This window comes from Hemiscyllium ocellatum (genome assembly GCF_020745735.1).
Source record: "Hemiscyllium ocellatum isolate sHemOce1 chromosome 15 unlocalized genomic scaffold, sHemOce1.pat.X.cur. SUPER_15_unloc_6, whole genome shotgun sequence".
Lineage (NCBI taxonomy): Eukaryota > Metazoa > Chordata > Chondrichthyes > Orectolobiformes > Hemiscylliidae > Hemiscyllium > Hemiscyllium ocellatum.
The window spans coordinates 387,011-407,155 of record NW_026867470.1 but is presented as its reverse complement, the minus strand read 5'-3'; positions in this window follow the sequence as shown (position 1 = coordinate 407,155).

Genomic DNA, 20,145 nt, shown 5'->3' with positions numbered 1-20,145 from the left:
GACACTACTAGAACAGGCAATAAGACCGTGACATACACTTCGCTCTTTCAAAAAGAATCTAAAGCTACTTGTTAAACAAATAAGACACTATTATTCTGCAGAAAGACAGAAATACATAATCAAAACTAGACTCTACCTGAATTCTATTCCCACCAACCACTTGTGGGCAGGGGCTACAGGGGGTAACATATAAAAAACTCAAACAAATCAAAGAAAGCAAACAAAAAATAAACAGCTGTGATGAGAGGACATCTAGATTCAAAATCTCAGCTTGCTCTCTCTCCTGGATGCTGTCTGACCCACTGTGATCTCCAGCATTTGTTCCTTTCAATTTGGAAAATAAACCCTCTCTGTTCTGTCATGATTGAACACTGTTGTTTAAAACAAAATGGTTTGAAATCCAGAGAAAGTACACATGCTCATGTCAACTGAAAATAACTTATCCTTCACACTGATCCTCATCAAGGGTGATTGGGGTAGCAACATTCAGGACTTCAATACAAGCCCCCTTGGCCTAAAAGTGGGCAGTGTATCTGCATTGAGGTGCTGCAGTGAGGTAGATTCAGAGCTGTTTTGTGGTGATGACATAGCTCTACTCAACACCGGTTCAGAGGCAGAATGGATCAGTGTTGAAGCCATTTGTCTTTTAAAATGGCTTACACATCGTTCTGGACCAGATGAGGGATGGTGACAAGTTTCATGATGCAACTAAAGCAGAGAAGAACACTACACATATGCTTCCTGTTTGATGGTGTCAAAGGACTTTGAAAGTTCTAAGAGCACCCAATATAACAGTAAAAATCACATCCTTTGTGCCTGTCTGGGACTGAATTACACATAGAAAGTCTGGGATGGGTTCCTCAGGCACAGACAGGAGACAGGGCTGATAATGTGTTGCTGGAAAAGTGCAGCAGGTCAGGCAGCATCCAAAGAGCAGGAGAATCGATGTTTCGGGCATGAGCCCTTCTTCAATTCCTGAAGAAGGGCTCATGCCCAAAACGTCGATTCTCCTGCTCTTTGGATGCTGCCTGACCTGCTGTGCTTTTCCAGCAACACATTTTCAGCTCTGACCTGCAGCATCTGCAGTCCACACTTTCTCCTCACAGACAGGAGACAGTTGACAAGATATGTTTTCCAATGGTCGACACCAGGGAGATTTTGCTGTAGTTAGCAGTCTCATACATTTTCTTCTCTTGAAAACACTCACAACTGTAGCAGCTGGGGGGGTCTCCAGGGATGCTCCCCTCCTTCCACATAAGGCAGACAAGGGCATGCAGCTGCACTGGAGCTCACTGCCTCTCCCCTTCAATGCCTCAGGGAGAATACCAATTGCACCTGCAGCCTCATTCTGAAGCCAGAGGACAGCATTCTCTGTACCGCCCAAGATTGGGGATTGCTGAGCTCCTATGCTGCAGAATCTAGTTCAAGATTTTACATGTGCACAATATATGACACAGTGTATGGACCTGTTGTGTTTTCACACTGTAGGTGTTCTGTCAACCCCTGGGACTCTCTGTTCGACAACACTTCATGGGCCCTTCCATTAACTGTGAAGGGATTGTCCTGTTCCTTCGCCAAATGCAACATTTTGTATTTATCAAAATTAAAGTCCACTTGCCACTCCTCACAAACCATGCATCTGAGCTTCTCTTCAAAATTCTTGACATAAATAACAAACGGCATGGGACCGCCAATGATTCCTGTATTTGTCATTTGCCTCCAGTCTGAAAAACAACCCTCACTGCTTGCAACATACTCTCCCAGAACAGACACAGCACCGTGACATACACTCTGCACTTTCAAAACAGAAACTAAAGCTGCTTGCACTTTGTTACAGCAAAAAAAGATACTATTATTCTGGGGAAGACAGAAATAAACAAATAATCAAAAATTGGCTCTCTCTGGAGCCTTCTCCCACAAACCACTCATGGGCAGGGTTTACGGGGGCCAACGTAGAACATAGAAAATATAGCCCGTTCTGTTGTGTCGAGGATTAATCCTGATATGAAATAACCGAATCTACACACTCGTGTGCACAAAAACATAAAAAGAAACTCAAGTAAATCAAATAAAACAAACAATATATGAACAGCTTTGATGAGGAGTCATCTAGACTCCATATCCTAGCTTGCTCTCTTTCATGGATGCTGTCTGACCTGCAGTAATATCCAGCATTTGGTTTTTTCAACAAAATAATTAAACCCTCTGTTCTGTTGTTATTAAACACTCCTGGGAAAAGAACAACAATGGTTTGCAATCCAGAGGAAGTACACCTGCTCATTTCAACTGAAAATAATTTATCACTCACACTGAACCCCATCAAGAGACTTTAGGACAACAACAGTGCAGGTGGAAAATAAACCCCCCCCCTTTGGCAAAAATGTGGGCAGCTTGTCGGTGGAGTGGTCCTGCAGCAACTTAGGTTCAGGAGTGTTGTGGTGATGACACAGCCCTGCTCACCACCAGTTCAAAGGGGCAAAGGGCAGGTGTTGAAGCCATTTGTCATAATGATGACATCTGTCATTGTGGACCAGGAGAAGGGTGGTGTCAAATTTCACGGTGTAACTAAAGTGATGAAGAACACTTCAAAAATGCTACCTCATTGAAAGTGTCAAAAGCCTTTGTAAGGTCCAAGAACGTTATATGCAGCAATGACAATCATGTCCATTGTGCTCCTTTGTGACAGAAAGCGATACTGAGTCTCCGGGAAGACATCAGAGAGGTTTTATTGCAGTTAGCACAGTCCGACACGTTCACTTTTTTTGAAAACACTTACAACTGTGCCATTTTGGGGCTTTCCAGATAAGGCAGACAAGGGCTTGCAGCTGCACTGGGAGCTCAGTGCCTCTCCCCTTCAATGCCTCAGGGAGAATACTAATCGCACCTGCAGCCTCATTCTTTAGCTGGAGGACAGGTTTCTCTGTTTCAGCCAAAATTGGGGATGACTGAGCTCCTTGTATGTAATACACTGCAGGATACAGTTCAAGACTTTACACGTGCATAGTATATGACACAGACCTCGCCTTCTTAGAATCACCTCCTCGAGGGATGAGAGAGTTGAACAGGACCTTGGTGCTGAGTTTTCCAACGTTCGACATTGAGAATATTCTCCTGGAGTTCCCACAGTCTGACGTGTTCCGTTTTTGGATAACACTCACAACTGTGGCATTTGGGAACTCACCTGGGATGTTTCCTCCTTCCAGGTAAGGCAGACAAGGGCATGCAGCTACACGGGGAGCTCAGTATCTCCGCACTCAGGGGGAGTACCACTTGCACCTGCAGTCTCATTCGTAAGATGGAGGACAGTCTTCTTTGTATCATCTAAGGCTTGGTTACTGCTAAGCTCCATGCATGCAACATGCTGCGGGATGCACGTCAACAATTTACACGTGCACAGGACATGACACTGACCTAGCCTTCACACAGATGTCTCCTCAGGTGAGCAGAACCCCTGACACACCTGCCAGTCAGGTCTCCCTGCTTGGACCAGGGGAAGAGCCCCAATCAGGGGAATTATATTTACTGAGGTTCACTGGGTGACTACGTTCCAATCACTACCTCCATCCTCCTCTAAGCCCTGGGACATGGGCCCATTCTCTTTCCTGTTACATATCCTGAGTTATTTTCCCACTCGGTCCACTTCCTCAGACTCTGGCCTCACCAATGGTGCCATATGCTGTACTGTGGCCAACTTCTTGCGTCTCAGAAAAAATTTATCTTCTTCCACTGCTGGTAACGATGCCAAGGCTGAGACATCTGCTGCGTCCATCTTGCCCTCAGAGGTTTCTTCCAGGCTGGGCAGACTGGGAGAATCCATAGGTTCGGACAGCCGTGCCAGATGTTCTGAGGGGCTGGGTATGTTTTGAGGCTGGCTATTTGAGAATTTGCAGCTGTCATGTTATCTGCACGTTTTTCAGGACATAGAACAGAGACCATTAGGGCGCAGCACAGGTCCTTCAACCCTCGATGTTGCGATGACTTGTGGAACCAATCTGAAGCCCATCTATCCTGCACAATTTCATTTTCATCCATAGTTTATCCAATAACCATTTAAATTCCCATAAATTTGGTGAGTTTACAGCAGTTGCAGGCAGGGCATTCCACACCAGTACAACTCTCTGTGTAAAGAAACTACCTCTGACAACTGTCCTGTATCATTCACTCCTCGATTTAAAGCTGTGTCCCCTCATGCGAGCCATCACCATCCGTTGAAAAAGGCTCTCACTCTCCACCCTGAATCCTCTGATTACCTCATATATTTCAATTAAGTCACCTCTCAACCTTCTTCTCTCTAATGAAACCAGCCTCAATTCCTCAGCCTTTCTTCAAAAGAACTTCCCTTCATACCAGACAACATCCTAATAAATCGCCTCTGAACCCTTTCCCAACAATCTGCATCCTTCCTATCATGCAGTGACCAGAAAAGCACACAATACTCGAAGTGTGGCCACACCAGAGTTTTCTACAGCTGCAACATGACCTCATGGCTCAGAAACTCAATACCTCTACCAAGAAAAGCTAACATTGTATGCTTTCTTGACAGGCTTACCAAGCTGGGTGGGAAATTTCAGGGATCGATGTACTTGGCCACCAAGACATTCTGCCAACCCCTAGGTCTCTCTGTTTGACAACACTCCACAAGCCCGACTATGAACTGTGTAAGTCTTGTCCTGTCCCTCTAACCAAAGTGCAACATATTGCATTTATTAAAATTAAACTTGATCTGCCATTCTTCACAAACCATGCATCCTATATTCTCATTGAAATCTTTTACATAAATGAAAAATGGCATTGGACCCAGCATCCATTCCTGAATTCACCACAGGCCTCCAGCCTGAAAAACATCCCTCACTGCCTGCAACAGACATTCCCAAGATCAGGCACCACACTGCGGCATACACTCTGCTCTTAAAACTGAAACTAAACCTGCTTTCAATTTCTAAAACAAAAAAAAACATATTATTCCTCTGTGCAAAGTCAGAAGGAAATAAACGATCTCAATCTGGCTCTCCCTGGGCTCAGTCCCCACCAAGGGGCCACAAGGGGCCAATATAAAACTAATCTCAAGCAAATCACAGAAAGCAAACAATAAATGAGCAGCTCTGATGAGGAGACATCTTGACACTAAAACTTAGCTTGCTCTCTCTCATGGATGCTGTCTGACCCACTGTGAGCTCCAGCATTTGCTCTTTTCAATGAAATAAAAAAATGCTCTCTGCTTTGTTGCTGTGGAACACTCCTGGGAAAGGAACAATACTTGTTAAAACCCAGAGGTCCTATAACTGCTCACAGATTAGATTACTTACAGTGTGGAAACAGGCCCTTTGGCCCAACAAGCCCACACCGACCCTCCAAAGAGCAACCCACCCATACCCATTCCTCGACATTTACTCCCTCAACAAATACGACTGGCAATTTAGAATGGTCAATTCACCTAACCTGCAAATTTTTGGACTGTGGGAGGAAACTGGAGCACACAGAGGAAACCTATGCAGGCAGAATGTGCAAACTCCGCACAGACAGTTGCCTGAGGCAGGAATGGAACCCAGGTCTCTGGCGCTGTGAGGCAGCATTGTTAACCACTGTGCCACTGTGCTACCCACTTCAAAGAAAAGTATCTAAACCCTCATACTAAAGTCCAACAAGAGCTTCTGGGACAGCGAAAATGCAGGACTACAATAAAAGCCCCCTGGGCACAAACTGGGCAGATTGTCGGCAATGACACCCTGCAGCGAGGTCGATTCAGAACAGTGTTGAGTTGGTGACACAGTCCTGCTCAACTGGGTAGGTGTTGAAGCTGTTTGTCATTATGATTACTTACATACATTTGCGGAAGTGTCGAAGGATGGTTACAAACTTCAAGCTGCAACTAAGCGGAGAAGAATGTTCCACAAATGCTTCCCAACTGATGGTGTCAAAGGCCTTTATTAGGTTCAAGAGGGACATATACAGCAGTGAAAACCATGTCCATTGTGCTTAACTATGGTTAATAGACGCTGAGACTCTGGGAGGAGTTCCTCAGCCACAGGGAAGAGACAGTTGGTGTTGAGTTTCCAGTGGTCAACATCAGGGATGTTCCCCTGTGGTTACAACAGTCTGACATGCCCATGGTTTGGGCAATGCAGTATAGATCAGAAATGGTGCAATATGCCTTTCTCAAGTGCAGTTGACAAACAGGGTGTGGACTGTCGGCAGAGGAAATAGGGGATCAGCAGTAATCTTCTGAGAGTGAAGATAAAGACAAGGACATTGAACAGGGTAATCATAGATGAGAGCAGACATACCTACATTAGAGGGTAATGCACTGTCAAAGACAAGAAAACAGAAAGAACTGAATTGCAACACGTGTCTAGGATGAATAAACTGGGTTTAGACTTCCTCATGTATAATTGTTTTTGGTTATATGGTAGCAACCATGGTTTGGGCAAAATATATGTGGACCAAGTTATTTTTGTAATCATCATCCAACATTCCTGTTGTTGAGTAAATGTGTTCTTAATCATATTAATGTATGCTTGGTGAAGGTAAAGGTAAAGTCCACATAGTCTGAGTAGAGCATGGGTTGTTCTCATTACAGAGAGATGTGTATGCTCAGTTTGTACCGTCTAGTATCTACACATCATAGACCCTTCAAACTGTTGAGGAGATAGCAGCAGTCAGTGAAAAAGGGACACTAACATAGCTTGCTGCTAAAGTTCGGGGGTTTATAGCCTGTAGTCAAAATATGTAATTCAGTGTAATGTCATCTCTCACAATAGGAAGTTAAGAGCATTCCTGAGGCATTTTATAAGAATGATCCCAGGAATGAAAGGCTTGTCACTTGTGGAGCGGTTGAGGACTCTGGGTCTGGACGCAGTGGAGTTCAGAAGAGTGAGGGAGATCTGATTGAAACTTACAGAATACTGACACCCCATGGTAGACTGGATATGGAAAGGTGTTTCCACAAGCAGGAGAGATGAGAACCAGAGGACATAGCCTCAGAATGAAAAGGTGATGTTTTAAAGCTGAGAGAAGCTACAGACCAGTAAGCCTGACATTGGTGGCGGGGAAGTTGTTAGAGGGAATCCTGACGGACAGGATTTACATGTATTTGGAAAGGTGAGGACTGAGTAGGAATAGTCAACATGGCTTTGTGTGTGGGAAATCATGTCTCACTAACTTGACTGTGTTGGTTTAGAGAAGTAACAAAGAGGATTGATGAGGGCAGAGCGGTAGACGCATTCCATGTGGACTTCAGTGTGGCGTTCGACAAGGATCCCCATGGTAGACTGGTTAGCAAGGTTAGATCTCATGGAGCACAAGCAGAACTAGCCACTTGGATACAGAACTGACTTTGAAGGTAAAAGACAGAGGGCGGTGGCGGAGAGTTGCTTTTCAGACTCGAGGCCTGTAACAGTGGTGTGCCACAAGGATCGGTGCTGGGTGCACTGCTTTTCATCATTGATTTTATGATTTGGATGTGAACAGAGGGGAGACAGTTAGTAAGTTTACAGATGACACCAAAACTGGAGGTGCAGTGGATGGCAAAGAAGGTTATCTCAGAGTACAACAGGATCTTGATGAGATGGACCAATGGGCTGAGGAGTGGTGCATGTATGGAATGAGCTGCCAGAGGAAGTGGTGGAGGCTGGTAGAATTACAGCATTCAAAGGGCATTGGGATTGGTATATGATGAGGAAAGGTGCAGAGGGATATGGGTCAAGTGAGGGCAATTGAGTCAAGATTAGGTTAGGAGAACTGGTCAGCACAGACGAGTTGGATTGATGGGACTGTTTCTGCATTGTACATCTCTATGACTCTGTAACTCCCTCAACCCAGTACACTCCTCTGTATCTCTGTAACCTCATCCAGCCCTGACACCTTCTCTATTTCCACAACCTCCTCCACCCCCTACACCCCACCCTATCTCTGAAACCTCCTCCAGTCCCAATAACACTCTCTTAGCTGTAACATCAATGCTCATTTTCACTCCATTATGTCAGCCCTCCTGCGATCCCAGCCTCTTGACCATCCCCTAATTCCATCACTCCACTGGCCTTCAGCTGCTTAGGCCCTCCATGTTATCATCTCATAAGACTTTGAGCAATTTGCATTTCCCTTCTCTGATGAATCCTGTCCATTTTTTCCTGGAAACAATGTTATACCTGTTGTGGATTTACCAGAGTAATTCAGGAAGGGTCCCTCAACAGCACCTTGTAATCCCAACATCAATATCACCTTGAAGACAAAGCCAGCAATATGATGCAACACTATTCCTTCTGCAGTTACTCTTCACTTCACCCTTAATCCCAACTTTGAAATTAATCATCCTTCCTTCAGTTTTTCTGGGACAGAATCCTGGAACTCTCTCCCATGTGACTTTGCATTTGTGGTCAGGGTTCTTAAAACACAGTGGGGTTAAAGAGGAGAGTTCCTTATCATTTATGCCGGAGATGTTAGGGGGATGGGTAACAAGGCTGTCCCAGTCAGTGATGCCCACTTCATGTGAATCCACAAACAAGTCTGTCATTGTGATGTTGCCATGGGGATGCACATTACATTCCTATTGTGAGGGATACACAGGAAAAGTAGGAAATGAGACTTGGTCGAATCAGTCAAAGAGCCAAGATGCTTCCTATCAGTGTCCCAGCGAGATGTGGATAGTTACAAGAGGAGTCAGGGTGGAACAATACCTGCTGGAGTGTGATGACCTTCATTGTTCAGCTCTTTGAATATTGGAGTTGGGATGGCGTGCTGAGGTTGGTCAGGAAGTTGGAAGTTCTGGAAGACTGTGTCCTGTTCTGCTCACGCTGCTGTAGGAAGGATATTATTAAATTGGAGATGGTTCAGAAACGATTTCCCAGGACGTTGCCAGGAGTGCAGGGTTTGAGATATAAAAATAGAGTGGAGACGCTGGGGACATTTTACAAAGAACATTACAGCACAGGAACAGGCCCTTCAACCCTCCAAGCCTGCACTGACACATTTTGCCTTCCATATTAAAACTGTCTTCATTTACAGGATCCGTATTCCCCTGTTCCCTTCCTATTCATGCCTGCTGCTGGATGATTCTTGAAAATTACAATTGTATCTGCTTCCACTGTCTGTTCTGGCAGCGTGTTCCATGAACTCGCCACCCTTTCCATGATAAACATGCTTCACTTATCTCTTTTAAACATCCCCCTGACCCCTGCACCTTGAACCTGTGCCCCCGAGTAACTGACTCTTCCACCCTGAGAAAAGGCCTCATACTTTCCACCCTATCCATGCCATTCACAATCTTATAAACTTCTATAAGGTCACCCCTCAACCTCCTGCATTCTAGTGAAAACAAACCCAGTCTATCCAATCTTTGTTCACAGGTAAAATCCCCCATTCCAGGCAATATCCTGGTAAACCTTTTCTGTCCCCTCGCTAAAGGATCCACATCAGAACTGTACGTGTTTTTCACTGCAGCATAGGAAATTGAGGGGTGACCTTGTTGAGGTTTATAAAATCATGACAGTGATTGATAAGGTGAATGACAAGGGTCTTTTCCCTAGTGTGGGGGAGTTCAGACTCAGGGCCATGTTTGTAAGGTCAGAGGAAAAAGATTTAAAGATTGAGGAGCAACTCTTTTCCCCAGAGTGGTTTGTGATGGAATGACCTTCCAGATGAAGTAACGTATGTGGGCACAGTTACAATGTTTAAAAGATGCCAGCTCTTGATGCCAGTCATTTTTTTTTCTTGATTCTGTGCTACTGAATGTCCAAATTTCTGTGACATGCATTTCCAGAGGACTGTCATGGCAAGGGAGTACATGTTAAATAGGAGGACCCTGGCAAGCACAGAAGATTAGACGGATCCTGGTTTGTGGTCCAGCCATCCGTGAAGGCAGTAGGATAGGCAGGTAAGGGAATTAAGAAGGATCAAAGCCACTGAATACATGAGCAGGGAGGTGTCATGTTGGAGTTTTACAGGATTTTGATGAGACCACAGCTGGAGTATTGTGTGCGGTTCTGGTCAGCGCATTATAGGAAGGATGTGATTGTACTGGAGGGGGGGGGCAAAGGAGATCCACCAGGATGTTGCATTAGATTGAGCATTGCCTAAACCTGCAGGAGTGTGCTGGTGTGTGTGTGTGTGTGTGTGTGTCTATAGTAACCCACCCAGCCTGCACATCCCTGGACATTATGGGCAATTCAACATGGCCAATCCACCTAACTTGAACATCTTTGAAATCAGAGCACCCGAAGGGTACCCAAGCAGACAACATGCAAAATTACACACAGCTACCCAAGGCTGGAATCAAACTCTGGTCCCTGGCACTGTGCTCTAGCAATGCTAACCTCTGAGCTACTCTCAGCCAGGGGATTTGTTTTTTTGGATACATATCAACTTGCTGTGGTCAGATTCACAGCTTTATTATGAATGGTCAAATCACCATCATTCCAATTTTGCATGAGAGAGAGAGAGAGAGAGGGAGAGAGAGATGGTGGTGAAGTTTGATTTACCATTGTCACTTTTTTTCAAATAAATTCATGGGATGGGGGCATCGTTGGCTAGGCCAGTATTTATTGGCCATCCCTAATTGCCCAGAGGGCAGTTAAGAGTCACAGGACAAACAGGTAACCACCTTCCTGTCTCCTGACCCTCTCTTCATCCAAGGGTTACCCCTCCCACATTGTTGTGGGCTCAATGGCAGGTTCCTTCCTGAAAGAGCATCTCAGTCCAGGCTGGGGCGCGGTCAATTGGGCTTGGCTGGCTCTGTGTTCTCTCTGGTGGTAGGTTCTCCGATCCAGGCTGCTCACCATCGCGATCCTCTCGTTTACTTCACCCGGGCAACACCGGTCCAGGAATGGCTGGAGAGAAGCGGAGACTGGGGAAGGAAATGCCTGTAGCCAAGCAGGCAGACAGGAGCGAGAGGAGCCTGGACTCCGAGAGACAAACAACGGAACATTGGCTGGGTTTCATCCAGAGGAGGGCAGGAGGAGTTACCGAGAGAGAGTTTCAGAGGGAGAGGGGGAGAGAAGTTAGAGAGAGAGGCAGAGTGGAGTTACCCAGAGAAAGAGAGAGTTACCGAGAGAGGGAGGAGAGGAGTTACTGAGGGAGAAGGATGAGTTAGTGGAGGAGAGGGATTACAAAGGGAGAGGGGTTATAGAGGGGGAGGGGTTACAAAGAGGTAACGGAAAGAGGGAGAGGTGTTAAAGTGGGAGAGGAATTCCAGAAGGAGAGCAGTTCTGGGGGGAGAGGGAGTGAAAGTCGGAGCCATTCGTTGAATCTCGGGGAAAAGGGAAGACAAAAGTCTCACAAGGAGAGAGGACTGGCTGGGGCGACCTCTCCAGCAAATTGCAATCACTCCTTCCCCAAGGCCTGGTGGAGGCAGTGCTGCCCAGCACAGAGGGCATCTATTCTGCATTTACCTATTGCCTATAGGCTGGGGACACTGCCCTCTGGAAAGTGCCATGCTCAAGCTGAGCCAGCATTGTGCCCACTGGTCATGCCTCAGATCAGCGCTGTGTGTGTTCAGGGTGGTCTTGTTGTGCCAATGGCTGCTGGTCCAAAGAGGAGAGGGCAGACTGACTCTCAGGCTGGTGAAACCAGGCGCCAGTCCAATGCAGGAACACCTCCTGCTGGTCGAGGAGAACTCCACCTGCTGGCAGATCATCCAGGCAGACAGGCAGGAGTTGGAAAGGGCCCTCCTCAACTCTATTATTGTCTCCCTCAAGCACCAAGCCTGAACATGACCCGAAATTGCATATCGTTTGTGAGGGCCCGCAAGTATATCACTGTCCCCCTGAGCCCTGAGGAGGAACACTTCCCCTTGGCTTACTCCATGGTCATCCACCAGAGCATTGAGATGTTCGAGAGGCTTCTACGGAGCATTTACGCCCCACAGAATGTCTACTGTATCCACGTGGACCGCAAATCCCGGAGTCCATTGCGGCAGTTCAGGCCATCGCTTCGTGTTTCCACAATGTCTTTGTCGCAGCCAAGCTGGAGTGGATCACCTATGCTGGCTGGAGCAGAGTTCAGGCGGATCTCAACTGCATGAAGGAGCTGCTGGAGAGCCCTGTCCCCTGGAGGTACTTCATCAATGTATGTGGCCAAAACGTCCCCCTGAAGACCAACTGGGAGATAGTCCGCAGCCTCAGAGCTCTGAACGGCTCCAACGTGATTGAGTCAGATCCTGCGCCAGGGTTCAAAAAGGTAACCGCCTTCCTGTCTGCTGGGCCTCTCTTCATCCAAGTGTTTTTCATCCTCCCTCTCTCCATCATTTCTCTCTCCCCTCCAGTCCTTCACTCCTGTCTGTACAAAGAGAGACAGGGTTGTTAAAACTGTTCAGTTGCATGGAGGGAGGTTCAGAATGTACAAAGGAATATAGAAGAGTTGGAGAGTTGAGCTGCAAACAGAGCAGAAGGGCAATTGACGTTTCAGGCCCCTATGCGCCTTCTGCCTCTTGGCTGCTCTGAGACACCTTCCGACCACCTCTAGGACAGCCCATCCAGATTACCCTTTCTCAGGACGACAGCGCTCAGAATGGCCTACCCACCTACTGGCTCTAGGGGCAACTGGCATCAAGGTGGCCTACCCACCCTCTGGTTCTTGGGGTGACAGCTTTCAGGACGATCCATGAACGTCCCAGCTCACAGTAAGGCCTGCCAGACCCAGGGACACACGTGACACACAAGACAGGTTTACCCACCATCTAGCTCTCGGGGAGACTGTCATCAGGGTGGTCTACCCGCCTACCCGGGACAGCCTACCAACCTTCAGGTTCACAGGATGGCCTACCTGCCCTCCAGCTCTCGAGGTGACAGCTTTCAGGATGACCCATGAACCTCCCAGCTCACAGTAAGATCTTCCAGACCCATGGACATGCAAGACAGTGCAGGTGATAAGCCCAACAAACCATATGACAGTTAATTACCAACAAACAGAGTCCTTTCTAGTCCAGAGTCCATTAGTACAGGCATTTCTCTTCAAAATGTAGAGTCCATTTCCAGGCCTGAGGGGTGGAGAAAGTGCCATACAAGGCCTTGAAGAGACCACATCAGAATCAGTCTGTACATTTTTCTCTCATTTAAAACATAAAATAATTATATTGACAGCAAGTTTCACCTGCCTTTTTCATGAGATGAAGGCTTTATCTTATGAAGGAAGGTTGAACAAATTGGCCTTAACACATTTAAGTTTGAAAATCTGAGAAATCTTTTTGAAATGTATAAATTTCTCTGAGGGAACATAAGGTGGTTGATTGGACATTGCTTTCTCTTGTAGGTTTGACAAGATGTTCTGTAGAATAAGATATTGTCAGACTCCTACAGCACTGAAAAATACCCTTTCATCCAACTCATCCATGTCAACCAGGTATCCTAGTTGAAACTAGTCCCATTATCCTGTGTTTGGTCCATGTCCCTCTACACTTGTCCAATTTATGTTGTCTGTGAAATCTTGTAATTGTACCCACTACAACAATTCTTTTTGGCAACTTGCTCCGTATTTGCACTACCCTCAGGTCTCACCTTAATCCTATGTCCTCTGAGTTTGGACTCCCCCATACTGGGGCTATTCACATTTATTGATTTCCCACACAATTTTATAAACATCCAATACTCCTGTGAGAAAAGTCCTAGCCTATCTAGCCTCTCCTTATAACTAAAACCCTGCAGTCCTGGCAACATCTTTGTAAATTTATTCTGCATCCTTTGTAGTTTAACAACATCCTTCCAATAGCAGGGTGATCACAAATTTACCCAGTACTCCAAAAAAGTGACCTCACCAAATGCCTTGCAGAATTATTTTCCCTTGAGAGGGCTGTGGCACTGTGTAAATCTCTTCTGTACAATGTTGCGAAGGTTGAGTTGATGAAGTTATGAAAGGGTGAGCAAGCTGACCCTTTTTTAAAAAAAGATAAGGACCCCGGGGCCAACCAATAGAAATGTGGAATTGAAATTGTAACCAGATGAGCAGTGATCTTCTTGAATGGTGGAGCAGACTTGAAGGGACGAATAGCTGACTTTTGCTATGACGTTGGTGGAGACAGGTTATGCCTTAGTTCAAGTAAAGAGTAGGGAGTTTTCTGACCACTCAGCTGAGGAAAGGGCTTTGGTGTCCCTCCTGATAACATGAACCTTGAAGTTAATCTCCCTCTGCGCCAGTCATAGAATTAAAGAATTCTTGCCGAAGGATGCCATTCAGCCAATCGTGTCTGTAATTATTCCACATCTAGTACCAATCTCCTGCATTTCCACACAAAACTCTGGCAACATTGTTGTAAATCTTTTCTGAACCTTTTCAAGTTTCACAACATCCTTCTCATAGCAGGGAGACTAGAATTCCATGCTGTATTCTAGCAGTTGCCAAACCAATGTCTTGTTCAGCCACAGCATGACCTCCCAACTCCTACACACAATGCACTGACCAAGAATGGCAAGCGTAGCAAACACCTTCTTCAATACGCTGTCTATCTGCGACTCCCTTTTCAAGAAACTATGAAACTGCATTCCAAGATCACTTGTTTCATCATCACTCTTCAGACTTCACCATGAAGTGTATTATTCCTGCCCTGATTTGCCTTTCCAAAATGGAACACCTCACATTTATCGACATTAAACTCCATCTGGCACTCCTCAGCCTATTAGCCCATCTGATCAAGACCCCGTTGTACTCTGAGGTTGACTTGAAATATTACTCTGGATGTAGGTTTGCTGGAAGGTTCATTTTCAGATGTTTCGTCGCCATACTAGGCAACATCTTCAGTGAACCTTCCAACTCAGCAAACAAACCTACATCAAGAACCTCAACCGGAATTACAAATCTTCTCAAACTTTGTTGATATATTACTGTCATGTATCTCAAGTTACAGTAAAAAATGTTGTCTTATGTGCTTCACAGACAGATATTGATAGGTTAAGTTGGCAAAAATGTTGGCAAATGGAGTGCAATGTTGGGAAAATGTGAAGTTGTTCACTTGGAAGGGAAATCAAAAGAATAGAATATTATTTAAATGGAGAAAGCTTCAGAAAGCTGCAACACAAAGGGATTTGGGGGAACTAGTGAATGAAACATGGAAAGCTTGCACACGGGGGCAGCAGGTAATTGGGAAGACTAATGGAATATTAGATGAAAACAAATTTCTGGAGAGACTCAGCAGGTTGGGTAGCATTCGTGGAGAGAAAACAGAGTCAATGTTTTGAGTCTGGTGATCTTTCTTCAGAACTGAAGTGGAATGTTTGCCCTTATTTGAAGGGGGTTGGAGTATAAAAGTCAGGAAATCTTACTGCAACTGTGCAAGGTGCTTGTGAGAGCACATCCGGAAAACTGTGAGCACTTCTGGTCACCTTATTTAAGAAAACATGTTGTTTCATGGGAGGAAGTTAAGAAAATGTTCAGTGGGATGGCCCCCATTATGGAGGGATTGTCTTAAAAACAAAAGGCTAAACAAGATTCTACTCACTGGAGTTTAGAAGAACGAGAGGTGACCTCATTGAAATGGACAGGATTAAAAGGCTTGACAGGATAAATGATGAAAGGATGTTTCTCCTCATGGGAGTGTCCAGGACCAGGGGGTGTATTGTCTCAGAATAAAGGGGCACCAGTTTAAGACTGAGATGAGGTGGAATTTCCTCTCTCAGAAGGCTGTGAATCTTTGGAATTCCTTGCCACAGAGAGCTGTCCTTGTATATATTTAAGGCTCAGATGGATAGATTCTTGGTCAGTGGGGAATTAAGGGTTACGGGGATAGGGCAAGAACATGGATGTGAGGAATGTTAAAGCAGCCATGATCCTAGTGAAGCTGGCTTGAGGGACCAAATGGCCGACTCCTATCCCGCCTTGTTAATGGTCTTAAATTTACTGATGAAACTGTTCAAAGATTTTATCACACAACTCTGGAGCAGAAGCGACTTGAACCTGGGTCTCCGAGGCTCACACCGCATGGATCCTAGTTTACTTTATATCATGCACTTGACATTGATGCTGGTAGTTATGGCTGCAATTCGCATCAACCTGCCTTAGATCAAATTAATGAAGCGAAGCCACTGCAGGTTTTCAAAAGGTAAGTCTCCAACCTCGCATTATGCATTGATGAAGCAGCTGAGAATTTGAATGCAGAGAATGTTGTCTGAACTTGATTCAATGAAGTGTTTCACTAGGCACTCGATAAAAATGGCTGGACAACAAAATTGACAACACAAGCCCTGATTTATGGATCTTGTTTTGGACGAGAGGTTGGTCGGTTGGTAGGTGGGAATGATCCACACAGCTGGGACATATAAACATCAAGACCCGGAGCAGGAGAAGATGATTTGGCCCTACATGACGCCCACCATACTGTATGATCATGGCTGATCCTCTATCTCAATGCCATACTACCACTTTCTCCCCATGCCTTTGATGCTTTTGAAACCTAATTTTTGTTAATCGCATTCTTGGATATATTGGATATATTCAATAACACAGCTTTCTGTGGTACAGAATTCCATAACTTCACTATCCTGTACGTTAAGAAATGTTTCCGCATCTCAGCCCTAAATAGACGACTGCTTTTATTCAATATGTCAGTGATATCAATCTTGGAGTATGTGGCAAAATGCCCATATTCGGGGCAATGATAAACCTGGAGGATTGGCAAATGGTGAGGATGATGTTAATTGTCCAGAGTCATCACAATGAACAGACAGCATCCAGTCAGAGGTGAATACAGAAGAGTGTAAGGTGATATGTTTTGGGAGAAGGATGTGGAGAAGTAATAGAAATGTAATGGCACAATCGTAAAGAGTGCACAGGGTTAGAGGGATCTGGCAATAAACATTCATCAACATTAGAAGGTGGAGGAGGCCGTAAGAGGGTAGAAAAGCAGAAGTCTTCATAAATAGAGGCATTGATGCCAATAAATGGTTGAGTTATGCTGCATGTCGAATTGATTGAGCCCCAGTTGGATTGTTGTGGTCATTTCCGGTGACTTTAAAACGATGTGAGGGCCCTCAGGACAGGGAGAAGAGGAGATTTCGCAGAATGGTGCCAGGGTTTAAGTTGGATGGCTCAGTTGGAAAGGTCAACGATGCTCCCATTCTTGGAAATCAGAGGTAATATTTCAATTTAAGTGGCCCCACTTCAGAACTGTCATCCAAACAGGAGCTGAACATACGAAACTGCCCCATGTGAGGTCAGTTCCCTGAATAGCCATCCACAACCAGCAAAGGGTCTAGGTCATGAACAACTACCCATAAAGTGAACACAGGCGAGCAGTCATTCCCACTCACCTCCATTCCAATCAACCAGAATGCAAGGAAAATGCAATAAAAATTCTAAGAAGTAGATTGGCTAAAATTGCCCAGCAAGATCTTGAACTGACTTGTACTACAGCAATTATAACGGTTGGAATTTATGTGTCTATATAAATCTGCCTCTGTGCTGTGAATCACCATCACTGCTTGGACAGACATCCCGTGTGACAATCGGTGCAATGATGTCCCACACCATGAAGCAAAGAGCATCTTGTAAATCACGGTTGCCAGATGATTCATATTCTTTTAGAAGTGTGCTGCTGATGGACTATGAATCAATTAATGATCCATTTACAGTTTCCAACTCACAAGTCTCTCAATGTAGAATTTCAGTTCAACTGGAAGGCACAACAGAGAGAAAGCACTGCAGATGCTGGAGATTAAAATCAAAGAGTGTGGTGCTGGAAAAGCACAGCAGGTCAGGCAGCATCCGAGGAGCAGGAGAATCGACATTTTGAGCATAAGTTCTTCATCAGGAATACACAATACCAGCACTGACTTTCATTCTGTCGGGCCAAATGTTCTTGATCCTGATTGGAGCCTTGCAGCAGCACAAAAATGTCAAATCACATGTCAGTCACCATAAACCAACTTGGCTTTCATCTGTGAAAATTCCTTTTGGACAACCAATTTTCACAGCTGTCATGTTGGATTCCACCACCCCGTGGCTCAACACTTCAACTCCCCCTCCCAATCCACCAAGGACATGCAGGTCCTTGGACTCCTCTATCGCCAGACCATAGCAACATGACGGCTGGAGGAAGAGCGCCTCATCTTCCGCCTAGGAACCCTCCAACCACAACGGATGAACCTAGATTTCTCCAGTTTCCTCATTTCCCCTCCCCCCACCTTGTCTCAGTCAAATCCCTCGCCTTCCTAACCTGCAAACTTCTTCCTGACCTCTCCGCCCCCCATCCCCACTCTTGCCTATCACCCTCACCTTGACCTCCTTCCACCTATCGCATTTCCAACCCCCTCCCCCAATCCCTCCTCCCTACCTTTTATCTTAGCCTGCTGGACACACTTTCCTCATTCCTGAAGAAGGGCTCATGCCCGAAACGTCGACTCTCCTGCTCCTTGAATGCTGCCTGACCTGCTGCGCTTTTCCAGCAACATATTTTCAGTGAAAATTATACCACCCTGTTATAGGCCCTTTGACTAAGGGGAACAACTGCTTTCGATTCACCCTTTCTATGGTCTTCATAGATATTCCGATCTCTGTTCTTAGTGAAGCAACCTGAGCTTATCCAGCCTCCCTCTTCACAGCTAAATTGCTACAGCCTAAGCAACATCCTGCTGAACCTCCTTTGCACTCCCTCCAATGCAAACGCATCCTTCCCATGCTGCAGTGACCAGAACTACACACAATAGTCCAACTATGGCCTAAACAATGTCCAACAGCACTTCCCTTCTCTTATAACCTACATCTTGACTAGCAAAGGCACATATCCTGTACGCCTTCTTAACTACCCTATTAGCCAGTCCTGCCACCTTCAGAGATCTGTTAACAAGCACCTTAAGATCTTTTGATTGCTTTATGCAGCCTGGTGTCCTCCCATTCACTGAGTACTGCCTTGTCTTGCAATTTCTGGCAAAATGTATCACGTCAGGGTTTATCAGGATTAAATTTTATCTGCCGTTGATCTGCCCGTTTGACCAATCTACCTATTTTTGTTTGTAGCCTAAGAATATTTTCCTCACTGCCAACCACCCAGTCAATATTTGTCTCATCACAAACTTACTTAGTGTCCCCAAACACCCCCACCCCCAACAACACACATTCACCCACACACATGAACACACACACGGGCAGATATACACACACACAAATACATGTACACACACACACACATACTCTTTATTATCATTTACGAATATCACAAACAATAAAAGATCCAAAATTGATCCCACTGGATACCAGTCTCCAATTTCAGCTTTGCCTCGGCTTCCTCTGTCTGAGTCAATTTGCTAATTTATTCTGAATTCCATGTGTTTTTACTTTAGTTGTCAATCTCCTATGTGTGGCTTTGGGACAGTTCAGTGACTCAGTGCTTAGCTCTGCTGCCTCACGGCACCAGGGCCCTGGGTCCGATTCCAGACTTGGGTGACTGTCTGTGTGAAGTTTACACATTCTCCCTGTGTCAGTGCGGGTCTCCTCTGGGTGCTCGGTTCGTCCCACGTCCAAAGGTGTGCAGGTTAGGTAAATTGGCCATGCTAAATTGCCCATAGAGATAGGTGCATTAGGTAGGGGTAAAGGTAGGGGAATGGGTGGGTTAACCTTTGGGAGGTCAGTGTGGACTTGTTGGCTTGCCTGGCCTGTTTCCATACTGTAGGGAATTGAATTTAATCTTGTCAAAGGCTTTGCTAAAATCCATATAAACTACATCAATTGCTCTCATCCAAAGACCTGGTCACTTCCTCAAAGAATTTCACCACATTTATGATGCATTTTGTCCCTCTGACAAAACCACGCTAACAACAATGAACAAAGAAAATTACAGCACAGGAAAAGGCCCTTCAGCCCTCCAAGCCTCTGCTGATCTGGATCCTCGATTAAAACCCGTCGCCTATTTTCCAAGGATATGTATCCCTCTGTCCGCTGGCCATTCATGTAGATTAGATTAGATTAGATTAGACTTACAGTGTGGAAACAGGCCCTTCCGCCCAACAAATCCACACCGACCCGCCGAAGCGCAACCCACCCATACCCCTACATTTACCCCTTACCTAACACTACGGGCAATTTAGCTTGGCCAATTCACCTGACCCGCACATCTTTGGACTGTGGGAGAAAACCGGAGCACCCGGAGGAAACCCACGCAGACACGGGGAGAACGTGCAAACTCCACACAGTCAGTCGCCTGAGTCGGGAATTGAACCCGGGTCGACAGGCGCT